General features: G+C 43.8%; 1 protein-coding gene across 3 annotated transcripts in view; it reads right to left on the reverse strand.

Annotated features, from left to right (window-relative positions):
* Positions 1 to 11,935, reverse strand: part of C17H8orf89 (chromosome 17 C8orf89 homolog) — a 72,938-nt gene extending 61,003 nt beyond the window's left edge. For all 3 annotated transcript variants that reach the window (XM_068526054.1, XM_068526051.1, XM_068526052.1), the window contains exon 1: positions 11,814 to 11,935. The gene's annotated coding sequence lies outside the window, so the exon portion shown is untranslated. The remainder of the gene's footprint in view (positions 1 to 11,813) is intronic.
* Between the last annotated feature and the right edge of the window lie 2,355 nt (positions 11,936 to 14,290).

A 14,290-nucleotide genomic window follows, 5' to 3' on the forward strand; every position in this document is an offset into this window, starting at 1 on the left:
CCCCATATCCCCTCCCTCTTGCGTCTCCCTCCCACCCTCCCTATCCCACCCCTCTATAGCTCCTGTATTATTTAGCTTCAAATGACAGAAAATCCAAAACAAGTGGCTTAAACAAGAAATTTTCCCTTAAATAAAAGCTTAGACAGACCCCCCTCTCCCCCCACAGGGATGGTGCCAAGGTATCAGGGACCCAGGCTCCTTTTATCTTATGGCTCCACCACCCTGAACATACAGTATCTACCTTCAGAGTTCAAGATGGCTGTTTGAATAAATGAACATTCATATCAGTGCTGATGGGAACAAGTATTATCATGTGGAACAAAAAGATACAGATCTAACATCAATATGATAAGTTAAAAACCCCAAAGTCCTAAATATGAATTGGAAGTATCAGTATAAGACTTTTATCTTAAAAGGAAAAAAAACGGTGTTTCTTATCTCTGTCCACTGAACCTAATAACTAGATTGTGGGCCCATTCCTGACTTTAAAAAAAACCCAAAAACTAAAAACAGCTAGGGCCCCTTGAAGAAATACTTAATTCCAGGTTTGTGACAGGAAATGTACAAGATGAACCTAGTACATCTTTTCACTCCAGAAATCTAGGAATCTAAGATTAGTCACCAACTTGAAGAGAATCCAACTAACCAAAGCTAAGAGTATAAATATTAATAAGATATTAACTGTAATGAATTGAAATATATTAAATATGTATATGTTATATGAAATATACTTGGAAGGTACACAAATATATTAAATATTTATAATGATACTTTAAAAAAACAACACCTCACTCATCATCTTCGGAGGGTACTAAAGAATCAACTTGATTTGAAACCCGGGTCATATAAGAGAAGAATCAAGCATTTATCCACATGAATGATGATAGGGAAGTTTCTCTTCACAGAGTATCCCAGCTACTAAATGAAGAAATGATAGTATTACAGTGTTATAGTCTTGCAAACCTTAATTAATTAACGGATCTTGGCAACTGTGATGGTTAATTTTATGTGCCAACTTGGTTAGGCTCTAGAACCCAGCTATTGAATTAAACACTAATCTAGGTGTTGCTGTGAAGGTATTTTGTAGATGTGGGGAACACCTACAGCCAGTTGATTTTAAGTAAAGGAGATTACCCTCAAAAATCTAGGTGGACCTTGTCTAACCAGTTGAAAGGCTTTAAAACAAAACTGAGTTTTCCCTGAGGAAGGAAATTCTACCAAATTTCAAAATCTCAAAACTGCAATATTAATTCCTGCCTGAGAGTTTCCAGCCAGCCTGCCCCCATAATCCCATAAGCCAGTTCCTTGAAATCCCTCTGTCTCTCTCTCTCTCTCTCTCTATATATATATGTATATATGTATGTGTGTGTGTGTGTATATATATTTCCAGACAGATACAGCAATGTTTATCAAAGGCAGCTCTTTTTTTTTTTTTTTTAATGTACTTATTTTTATTATTTATTTATTTTTGGCTGTGTTGGGTCTTCGTTTCTGTGCAAGGGCTTTCTCTAGTTGTGGCAAGCGGGGGCCACTCTTCATCGCGGTGCGCGGGCCTCTCACTATCGCGGCCTCTCTTGTTGCGGAGCACAGGCTCCAGACGCGCAGGCTCAGTAGTTGTGGCTCACGGGCCTAGTTGCTCCGCGGCATGTGGGATCTTCCCAGACCAGGGCTCGAACCCGTGTCCCCTGCATTAGCAGGCAGATTCTCAACCACTGCGCCACCAGGGAAGCCCTTATCAAAGGCAGCTCTTGCCAAAACAAACAAACATGACGCTGACCAAGACTTTAGATCTAACTATCAATTTAGAAAAAAATATAGAGCACAAAGGAACATATTAAATGGCATCACAGGGATGCAATCAGCAATAACAGATTGTGGAGTTTCGACTTGTGACAAATAATCTTGTTCTTTCAACCAATAAATTGTTATAAATAAACAGAGAGATGGGAGGGATAATATATAGATTAACAGAGACGAGACATAGCAAACAGTTGCAATGTATGGACTTCATTTGGATAAACTGTTAAAAAAAAAAAAAGAAGATACTTTATGAGACCATCATGGAAATCTGAGCACTGACTGGATCTTTGGTAACATTAAGGGATTACAATTAATGTTTTAAGGTGTAATAGTGGGTTTTGTTTTGAAAATAGTGGTTTGTGTTTTTAAAAGAATTCTTATCTTTAGAGAGACATACTGAAATATTTATGGATAAAATGATAAAATGTTTGCGATTTGCTTCAATACAACAGGTGTGAGAGGGCGAGGGTGGTGGTGAGATTAGAGATGAAAGAAGGTCAGCCGTGAGTTGCTAACTGTCACAGCTCAGGGGCTGGGACACTGGATTTTATCATCCACCACCTTCTACCTTTGGATACGCTGGGCACTCTCCATGGTTAAAAAAATACCAAACTGAGCTCCAGTTTACGGAGAGAAGGAAGGGAAGAGAGAGAGGCATTGTCCCTCTCTTTAAAGTCACTTCTCAGAAGTCATACACACAATTCTGCTTACATCCCATTGGTCAGAACGTAGTCACGTGGCCACAGCGAGCTGTAAAAGCAAGTGATAAAATATCTTCCATTCTGGGCATCATGTACCCAGCTGAAAAATCAGGGGTCCTTTTACTAGAAAGACGAGGGAACAGGTGCTGTGAGAAAACTTTAGCAGTCCTGCCACACTGGCTAAGGCAAAATATCTATTTAAACATGTGAACATGTCTTTCCCTCCCTCCATGTCTGATAACATACTACAGGACCTATTTAACAATGGTCCAGCAGAATTTGAGCAAAAGGTATCAGAGTATGACAGATTTTGGGTCGTTATGTCACAACTCTTTAAAAACAGAAATAAGTCGTTGCTCTCCTAAAATTTAAAATCAAGATGAAAACTTATCAGTTAACTATAGGTCAAATACTACTACAATAACCCACATTGTAACCATAGTCTCTGTCATAAAAGAGAATTTTTCCAAGCCCAATAGAAAAATTTGAATAATCCATACAGTAGAATCTGTATTGATGGTAAATAGTGGCAAAGCCACAACATCCCCCTCCATTAATGTGGGCCGCAGACTCTTCCAGGGACCCTGTCACATGATAAATTCATCCATCCATCAGACCTTTCCGAGGACTTAATATATGCAAGTAGGGGCTTCCCTGGTGGCGCAGTGGTTGAGAATCTGCCTGCCAATGCAGGGGACACGGGTTCGAGCCCTGGTCTGGGAAGATCCCACATGCCGCGGAGCAACTGGGTCCGTGAGCCACAACTACTGAGCCTGCGCGTCTGGAGCCTGTGCTCCACAATAAGAGAGGCCACGACAGTGAAAGGCCCGCGCACCGCGATGAAGAGTGGCCCCCGCTCGCCGCAACTAGAGAGAGCCCTCGCACAGAAACGAAGACCCAACACAGCCAAAAATAAATAAATAAATTTATAAAAAATATATATATATATGTAAGTAGATTTAAAGAATGATCTACTAAGTGTTCCTCTAGATCTGCCCGCGTGTACTACTGCCTCTTTCAATGATGCAACATCAACAATCCAGCTCATTAAGGATCACATGATACAACCACTTAATACAGCACCTGGAACGGAGTAGGCATCAGAAAGCTTTAGCTTTTACTGGATTATTCTTTTAAGATCAGCACTACTCAGCATTTTAAACATACTGCTTTTTTAAAAAATTAAGAATGTATTATATTTTATTTATTGATTGATTGGCCACTCCACACAACACACAGGACCTTAGTTCCCCGATCAGGGATCGAACCCGTGCCCCCTGCTTTGGAAGCTCAGAGTCTTAACCACTGGACTGCCAGGGAAGTCCCTTAAGCATACTGCTTTTAAAAGCAGAATCCTTAACCAAAATGTTTTAAATGTAATAAAAGGTGGCTTCAACAGAAATCTGGTTAGATCTATCTTTATTTTTGAAAGTACTAAGAAGGTAAGAGGTACCTGTTAACAGAGACTGAACACACTGAAGTAACGCTAGCATGTTAATGAAAAGTTGCTGAGGTTAATATAGGAACTTTCATTCAGAACTATAGTATCAAGAAAATCTTTAACTTCTTAGTGATGGAGAATAAAATTGTTCAGTGAAATGAAAAACAACTATTTAAAACCTCTATTTTTAAAAACAGCCTTGGTTGGGAATTCCCTGGCAGTCCAGTGGTTAGGACTCCGGGCTCTCACTGCCTGAGGGCCCGGGTTGAATTCCTGGCTGGGGAAGATCCCACAAGCTGCAGAGTGCAGCCTAAGTAAATAAACAAACAGATAGATAAAAAAATAAAAACAGCCTCGGTCATTGCAGTAAAAATTCATTCTTATGGAAGAATTCCTGGAATTAGAATTGTCCATACTCCCACATCCACAAGCCAAAATCTAAAGATGAGGAAGGAGATAAATGAAAGTCATTGGAAATTTAGTAGGGTAAGCATAGGTTTTCAGTCAGGTCTATACATCTGTATAAAAAGAATATCTTACTGCTGTCTGAATTGCAATTCTTACTTGAAAATTAAGGACTGGTTCAACAGAAATCACTGATTTACAGACCAGTAAGAGACCTAATCTTCTAATTTTTGAATTAAACAACTGAGGTTTGGGAGGGTTAAATGCTTTACCTCTAATGTGTATATAACAAGGAACAAAAAAAATAACTATTAATTTTATCAAATTCTCGCTCTTTTTTTTTTTTTTTTTTGGAGGGAGGAGAGATGGACAAGGGAAAGCAATTTAAAAAGTATTAAGATTAAGCTCTAGCAAAATCAAAAATAAGAAGCATGCAAAATACTAGGGAAAGTAACTGCTAAAACTGTATGCAAAGTTCTTATCTGGACACAAGTATTTCCCATTTCCCAAAATTCATAAGCAGTTAATTAGCCCATTTGTGTTTAAATATTCAACTCACTGGAAGAGTTACTTAAGCATGCCCTAAGTTAAGAACACACTAGCCTGTGATTTAAGAAATGAAGAAATAGGGACTTCCCTGGTGGTGCAGTGGTTAAGAATCCGCCTGCCAATGCAGGGGACACGGGTTCGATCCCTGGTCTGGGAAGATCCCACATGCCGCGGAGCAACTAAGCCCATGCGCCACAACTACTGAGCCTGCGCTCTAGAGCCCACGAGCCACAACTACTGAGCCCACTTGCCACAACTACTGAAGCCCACGCACCTAGAGCCTGTGCTCCGCAACAAGAGAAGCCACTGCAATGAGAAGCCCACGCACCACAACGAAGAGTAGCCCCCGCTCGCCACAACTAGAGAAAGCCCGCGCGCAGCAGCGAAGACCCAAAGCAGCCAAATATAAATAAACTAATAAAAAAAAAAAAGAAATGAAGAAATAAAGAAGCAATAGCTTCTACAATATATCCACACCCACCTATACACCCCAAAGCCCTATGTTCCTTCCCCATGCCTGTCACCCAATCCTGGATGGCAAAAACCCACTTATTTTCTTGTTAACCTTTCTGTGCCTCAGTCTCCCTACCTAGGGAATAATAATCTCTGCCTTACAGAGTTACTGTGAAGTTTAAAGGGAATTTAAGAAAAGCACCTAGTTAAATGCCCAGTACACTGCTCTAATTCTCAAACAAGAATCTTCAGTTCAGACCACAGTAAGGTATTTTTATACATAGAAACAAACGACAGCTGCTATTATTATCATAATCATCATGACTGTTATTGTTATAGGACAAGAGTCAACTAATACCTGAGGTCCAGGAGGTACTGGTTGACTCAGTGCTTCTTCTTCCCCTGTGAGGGTAAATATGCAGCCCTAGATCTCTCCTGTTCTTACTCATACTGTCCCATTCTTGCCTTACAGTTTCCATTCCTTCCTCTCCTTGAATACTATAAAATTTTTTTCCAAGATGTCTATTATTTTTAGTTTTCCCATTTGCTGCATTCACCAAGTCTCCTTCCTTGTGGTTCCATTTCCTTATATGATTTGTAATCTTTGACTGCAAGCTCATCTTTGGAGACATTGCTATCTACAGGAGTCCAGTGTTCCCTGAGCTGTGGAAACTGTGCTATACATCTCTCTGTATGCTTCCCATTGGTCTCTGCCTGGCCCTGGGTTTCAGAGGTATCAGGCCAGTTAATATGCCAATTTCTTAGACCGTGGTCCCTGAGTCACATAGTAATGTGAATTCAGACCTCAGACTTGAGCTGGTGCAGGGTGTGATGCTCTAATGTCTAGCAGCTGACTCTTTCCTACCATAGTTCAAGTGGACGGCAAGCTTCCTTACAGCCTCCCCAGGCCGATGAGGGGTATTTTTCTAGTTATCATCTCTGTGTCAAGGTACTTGTGGCAGCTTGTATTTTCCAAAGAAGGATGCACTAATACATATCATCTCTGCAAGTTCTTCCTTCAATGTGACGTTGACACTCCTCCATCAAGAGGTGAGGTCTGTGTTCCTTTCTCTGAAACTAACTTCCTTAGTCAATAAAATGCAGGGACTTCCCTGGTGGCGGCGCAGTGGTTAAGAATCTGCCTGCCAATGCAAGGGAGGCAGGTTCGAGCCCTGGTCCGGGAAGATCCCACATGCCGAGGAGCAACTAAGCCCGTGTGCCACAACTACTGAGCCTGCACTCTAGAGCCTGCAAGCCACAACAACTGAGCCCACATGCCACAACTACTGAAGCTCGCGTGCCTAGAGCCCGTGCTCCACAACAAGAGAAGCCACTGCAATGAGAAGCCTGTGCACCGCAATGAAGAGTAACCCCCTGCTCACTGCAACTAGAGAAAGCCCGCACGCAGCAACAAAGACCCAACAGCCAAAAATACATAAATAAATAAATAAACAAATAAAATAAAATGCAGTAGAATTGACACTGTGATGTTCAAGGCTAGGTCATAAAAGATGATACGATTTCCACTAGCTAGCTCTCTCAGGACACTCACCTTTGAAACCCGGCCACCATTTTGTGAGGAAGCTAAGTGATAGGAAGAGGCCACCATAGAAGGTTCCATCTGACAACCACAGCTAAGGTCTCGGTCCACAGCCAGGATCAGCCACCAGACATAGGAGTGAGTGAGCCTGCAGGTGATTCCAGCCCCGAGCCTTCAAATCTTCCATCTGAGGCCCCAGACGTGGTGAAGCAGAGCCAAGCCGTCCCTGCCATTCACTGTCCAAATTCCTGCACCGTCCCACAGAATCCATGAGCACAATAAAGTGTTGTTTTGCGCCACTAAGTTTTGGAGAAGTTTGTGATGCATCCATGGTAACTGGAACAGTACTCCTTTGTGACTCCCAGCTCTCAGCAGATGCTCAGCGCTGCCTTCCTGTGTGAGCATTCCTTCATTTCTGCCACCTGGGGGTTTCCTCCTCTTGGTTCCTAGCTCGGCCACATGGCCATAAATGATCTTAATACACCTTACCCCGCATTTGAAATATATGGAAGCAGGATGGAGTTTCTTCCATGTCGGCTTCCTCTGCCACACTGACCAGAACCTCCCAGAATAACTTTTCAAACGATGACATAAAGAACTGAAGAATTTAATTTCTCTTGTATGTAAAGATACTTAAAAATCAATAGGAAAGTAGACCCCAAGATAGTGTGTTTATTAAAGAACAGATAACTCATTACAGAAAAAAATGGTCAATAAATGTTTGCCCTCACTAATACTCAAAAAAAAGCAAAATAATATAATGAGCTACAACTTTTGCCCTGAAAATAGCAAAAAATTTTTTCTCTACTACTAGACAGTATAAGATGGGGTTCAAGGAAACAGGTACTCTCATAAGGTTTCAGTGGAAGTATTAGTATATTTCCGGAGAGCAATCTAGCAATACATATGTCCTATAACTTTATATACTTTTGACCCAGCAATTCCACTTCCAGGAGTTTATCCTAAAGGAACAGTCAATGATACATCCAAATATTTACCTTCAAGGATGTCAAATCCTACATTTTTTATAATAGAAAGGCAAAAAGGCTGAAAATAGCCCAACATCAAAGAGCAGATGGTAAGATTATCTTTATTTTTAGCTTTGATTAGACCAAAATAATCATCAAGTGAACATAAAGAAAGGCAAGTTGTAGATTCATTGAGAAAGCTAGTTATTTATATATTTGCAATGCCAGTCATTGTGCTAGGAGGTGAAATACAAAAATGATTATGATGCAAAAGCGTACAGTCTACTGGGGGAACAAAGTAACCAAACAATTACACTTCACTATGATACATATTGATGATAAATCTGTGTTTAGATTTTGTGGGACAACAGGGCCTTTGCTGACCTAACCAGACTGGGGAAGAAGGAGAGTTTTGCTGTTGTTTATGAGCAAGGGTTGTTCAAGCCAAGTCCCACGGGTTTTGATAAATAGAAATGGACTGTGGCAGAGAAGACTGGATGCCCAAAATTCTTGTTCCTCCGGAGAATACAGTTGTTCCTAGAAAGTGGTTACCTCCTTGTGGCTGGAATGGGAGTGAATGCAACGTGTGACACTTTCTGCAAGAAACTTCAGAAGCAGGTCTGCTTTTTTTTTTCTTTTTTTGTGGGATTTTAGTTCCCCGACCAGGGACTGAACCCAGGCCCTACAACAGTGAGAGTCAGGACGCTAACCACTGGACCGCCAGGGGATTTCCCCCAGGCCCGCTTTCTCCATACTTCCTCCTTCCCATCCTGCTGGCCGCAGTTAGCCGATAGTGAAGCTAATGAATGGCAGAGCCTGGGTCCTACTACCAATGGGAAGAAAGCTGCCTGCTGACCAGGAACACCTGCTTGGAACTATTATGCGAGCAAGAACTGAAGTTCTGTATCCTAAATCACTAAAATGTTGGGGACTGTTTGTCGTTATAGCTATCAATACCCTAATACATGCAATTTTTTATTCCCAAGGGTGAATATATTAGCTCGCTTACTCAAATATATTCACTAAGCATATACTGTCTGCAAGTCTATGTGCCATGTGCATGACAAATACAAAGGTGAACTAGAGATTCTGCCTTCACAGATTTTCCGGTCCAAAAGGAAAACCCGTAGCCACTCACACAACTATAGTATAAGGCAAAGTGTCACATTACAGCCTTAGGGGATCTAGATGGACAGATATACAGTATCTCACATCTGAGGGGTTCAAAGGAGGGAGATATAACTTTCACAAGGGGCTTCAAAAAAGACTTGGAAGAAACTAGAAAATGACATTTAGATGGAAATGTGGGTAGAGGCCCTGCTGGAAAAGGTGAAGATGTGAAAGTTGCCCTGGAGAGTGGGAGGGGTTCAGCACTGGGGCAGGACCACAGACACATTTGAACGCCGGCCAAAGTGGCTTGTACTTTCTTTTTTAGCAATGAGAAGGCATGAGGGTTTTCGAACAGACGTGTGGCATATTCACAGCCATGCTTTAGGAAGATTAAGATGGCAGAGACTGGAGCCAGGTTAAGAGACTACATATAATAGTTCAGAGTGCTTAAATTAGAGTAGTAGAGAGAATTTGACAACACTGACAATTGATTGAATATTGGAGGTTCAGGAAAGAAAAAAAAGAGTCAAAGATGACTGAGGCTGTGAACTAGGGTGACCAAAAGAATTATGGAACCATGAATTAAATTCAGAGAAAGTGCGAGTCTGGGGGCGGAGGGCAACAGGCAGCTCAGTTCTAGATGAAATTAGTCTAGGACATTCAGGTGGAGATACATAACCTGGATCCAAGCTATAGGAATATTGAAGACTATAGGTTTGGCTGGGAGATGAAGCTTTTAAGAGTTATCGATTTACTGGTGAGAATTAAGGCCAGAGATTGGATAAAGTTGGCAAAGGAGATTTTCCAGGGAGAAGAAAACCAGATTCCCTTACAATATATGCAAGCCAGGAAGATAAAGAAAAGGCAGAAAAGTGACTGGAAAGACAAATCCAGAGGAACCAGAATCGTAGGAAGAACCGGACCATGTCCAATTCTACAGGAGTTAGTAGAGAAAGGAACTACATATTAATAATACTGTAACACCAAACGCACGATCTCATTTAATTCTCAAACAACCCAGTGAAACACAATGCCCAGTCAATTACTGACCAGGAATTCAGATCCGACAAAGAACATAAGCATTGCAATTAAATGAACCAGGATTCTAATCTTGGCTCTGCACTTCAATAGCTGCATAACCATGGGGTCATGAAGAAAATAATAGTGCCTCTGACTCTCATAGGGTTACTGAGGATTAAATTTTAAAATGCACGCAGGATTTTGTGGCTTTGAAAATTACCACAAAAATTAAAAATGCTACTTTTGAAGTTAAAATAAATAAATAAATAAATAAATAAATAAAATGCATGCAGGGGCTTCCCTGGTGGTGCAATGGTTAAGAATCCGCCTGCCACTGCAGGGGACACAGGTTCGAGCCCTGGTCCGGGAAGATCCCACATGCCGCGGAGCAACTAAGCCCGTGCACCACAACTACTGAGCCTGCGCTCTAGAGCCTGCGAGCCACAACTACCGAGCCCGCGAGCCACAACTACTGAAGCCCACGCGCCCAGAGCCTGTGCTCCACCACAAGAGAAGCCACCATCATGAGAGGCCCGCGCACTGCAACGAAGAGTAGCCCCCGCTCGCGGCAACCAGAGAAAGCCTGTGCACAGCAACAAAGACACAACACAGCCAAAAATAAATAAATAAAATAAATAAATTTATAAAAGAAAAATAAAAGTAAAATGCGGGCTTCCCTGGTGGAGCAGTGGTTGAGAATCTGCCTGCCAATGCAGGGGACACGGGTTCGAGCCCTGGTCTGGGAAGATCCCACATGCTGCGGAGCAACTGGGCCCGTGAGCCACAATTACTGAGCCTGCGCGTCTGGAGCATGTGCTCTGCAACAAGAGAGGCCGCGATAGTGAGAGGCCCGCGCACCGCGATGAAGAGTGGCCCCCGCTCGCTGCAACTAGAGAAAGCCCTCGCACAGAAACGAAGACCCAACACAGCCAAAAATAAATAAATAAATAAATAAATAATAAAATTTAAAAAAAAAAAAAAAAAAAGTGAAATGCATGCAAAGTGTTCAGCACAGTGCTGGGCATGTAATAAACACTCAATTAGTGGGAGATACTGATTTGTTTTTTAGACGATAATAAACACAGGTTTTTTTTCACCACAGCCTGTTGATGGACATGTTAATCACTAAAGACTTTTTGGAAGGCAAGATCCCACCAATTTTTTTTAACGTACATACATCTGACCCAGCAATTCTGCTTCAAGGAATTCACTTTATAGAACTGTTCCCATGTGTAAGAATGTTCATTGTTGCATTGTTTGTAATAAGGAAAAATTGGAACCGATCTTCAGGAGAAATGGTTACATAAATTATGATACATCTATACCATATAATCATACATCTATGTGACACATCTATGAAATATTCAATGAAGACCTAAGTAAATTGCTGTGGAATGTATTCTCCACATCTTAAGTGAAAAAAGCAATTTCTCAAAAGAATCCATATATGATTCCACTGATGACCAAAAACAAATGACAAGAGAATAAATACTAAATTAACTGTAAGAAGTGTTAGAAAGTAAAGAAAGGACTAGAAACTAAAGAGGGCTTTCACCTCTTAAGTCTATATACTCCTGCACCCGAGCCGCCCGCAGCCTCCGTCAAGTCCTCAGCCCCGGCCTCCCCGCCAGCCTCCCTCCAAGAGCATCACGAGGATCCTTGGGGCGACCCGTGTGCGTCACTAGAATAGATGCCCTTCTTGGGAGGGGGCCGAGCCAGCTGACCTAAGGGACCCACCTCCCTTTCAGGCCTGACCCGGCCGCCCCCCGTCCCCTCCAACCCCGGCACGCCCCTGGCCGGGGTTCCCCCGGACCGGTCGCACTCACTGTCCCCGCAGCTCCGCCGTGGAGGGGAGGGGCTTCTCCGGCCTGGCCCGCGGCGGCGGCGCCCAGGTCTGGGGCGGGGACAGCAGGCAGCGCGGGAGCCAGTGGCAGCCCGGCGCTGAGCCGAATCCCCGGCCCAGACCTGCAGAGCCGCGGGGCTGACTGCGGCGGCGGGGCGGGGCGGGCGGCCGCGCGCTCGCTCGGGCGCCGCTCTCGAGACGATCATGCTCGGCGGCCGGCAGCCAGACGACGCTCGGGAGCGCGGCGCGCCCCCGCTCAGCCCCGCCCCGCCCCGCCCCGCCCCGCCCGGCGAGAGGCTGCTACGGCCGCCGCCCCGCCCGTCCGATGCGTGCCCGTTGCTAGGCGCCCGGAGCTTCCGGGATGCCTTCCGGGCGGTCACCGGGCGCCGTCCCGCAGGACTCTGGGCGGCAAGTCAGGTTGCCGCGCCAGGATGGTACCTGGGCGGCGGGGAGACCGCTAGGACTCACTGGACAACTACTGTAAGGGGCCGCCACAGTCGGAGTCACGGCTGCAGGGGCTGGGGTGGCAGGAGGCTGCGGAAACGAGCCTCAGTCGTGACATCAGGTCAGGGCGGCACGAAGTGGCGCCACCCACTGTAGACAGGGTGGGTAGTGGGCAGTTGGACAAGGTTGGTGAGGTTCGGTTCTCTGGGTTGCACTTTTAAGATTCAAACTAACCAGGCTCTCCAGAGTACTGATGAGTGGACCAGCAGTACCTGACTAGAGCAATCTTCGGCAAGTGAGGTAGCCTTCCTGAGTTCCCTCATCGTGCGCTCCCGGATTCCGCGTTCTACGCCTCCACTGTCGAGGTTCTTCGGTGAAAGGCTCGGCGCACGTCTCCTCCCTAGCTGGGAAGCCTAGCGGCCTGACTCGGACAGTAGTGGCTTAGCCTATGTATACTCTTGCCAAGTTGTTCCAAACCCTGTCTTCGTTTCTTGACCCCTCCACTAGGGCTGCAAGCTTAGCCCTGGTAAGATGGTTTCGGACCCCACAGAACTCCTGAAACTGCTCTCAGCACACCACTTTTGTTTTCATTAAGCTTGATACTAACCTTTCCTAGCTCCTCTGGTTAAGAAAACCAACTCAAATTAGACCTGGAACCTAACCACTTAGTTGTGAGATCCTGGAAGTCGGGAAAGTTAGCCCCTCGTCTAAAAAGTGGGGATAGTGGTATACTTCCTTAATAGAATAGGCTGCACATTAAAAATCACATGGAGACTTTAAAGGGAAAAAGCCTGGGCCCATCCCCAAACCAATTAAGAATTCAGTTCTGGAGTTGCACTCACAGTGGAGAACCACCCACCCAGGATAAGGTGGATTAGGTGTACACTAGCCCTCAATACATGATCAAATGTTTATTATTAAATCGGTCTGTTTTGAGTTTGCTATCCCCTCCTCTTGGCTATCACACCGCCCACTGACACTCTTACCCAACTCTCTGCTTTGGCTCATGCTGTTCTACCACGAGGTGCCCAAATTCGACCTCCTCTGTGAAACTTCCATGCAGGAACCATCTCCTATATTCCTCTAACATATTTTCACATACTATTACCCCTACACGATAAAACTCACTTTCCCAAGTCCTCCTGAGTAAAAAAATATCGATCTATCTAATCTCCATAAGCTTCCACTCCTCCTCTCACCATTCCCCACCCAAACACCCAAGGACTAAAATGTGCTAACACTGGAGATGCAAAATTTTAAATGGCTATTGCCCATAAAAGGCTTGATTCACTCAATCAAAAAAAGCAAAGGACCTGCAATGCACCAGGCATTGTTCTAACTGCTGGAATAGAGAAGGCTAAGACTCAAACCTGATACATACTCAAATCTTGAGTGGCTGGGAAAAGTAACAGATAACAAGTAAATGGAAAAATTATTTCTGATAGTAAAAGATGCTATAAAAAAAACAAAACAAAAAACAAGGTTACATGAAGATATGTCAGAGATCTTTTTCCAGAATGAAGACGCCAAGTACACAGACCTCCTCAGGGCTGAGTGCTCCAGACACAAGATTTCAAGTGCCAAGACCCTACATTAGAAGCTTGTCATTTTTGAGGAACAAGAAAAAAATATAGCTGGGAGCCATAAATTAAAGATCAAAGAATGGCCCTCTCAAATATCTCCCTACCCTAATTTCTAGAACCTGTGAATATGCTACCTTATGTAGACTTTGCAGATGTACTTATATTCAGTATTAAGGAATTTGAGGTGGGGAATTATCCTGGATTATCTGGGTGGCCCAACATAATCACAAAAGTCCATAAAAGAGGCAGGCAGGAGGATCAGAGCCAGAGATGATGGAAGGATGGAAACAAGATTACACTTTGAAGATGGAGAAGGGGCCACAAGCCAAGAATTGTAAGCAGCTTCTAGAAACTGGAAACAGCAAGGAAAGGGATTCTCCCCTAGAGGCTTGGAAGGCATGAAGGCCTGCTGACATCTTGATTTAGCACAGTG

This window comes from Eschrichtius robustus, chromosome 17, assembly GCF_028021215.1.
Source record: "Eschrichtius robustus isolate mEscRob2 chromosome 17, mEscRob2.pri, whole genome shotgun sequence".
In the NCBI taxonomy this organism is placed as follows: Eukaryota; Metazoa; Chordata; class Mammalia; order Artiodactyla; family Eschrichtiidae; genus Eschrichtius; species Eschrichtius robustus.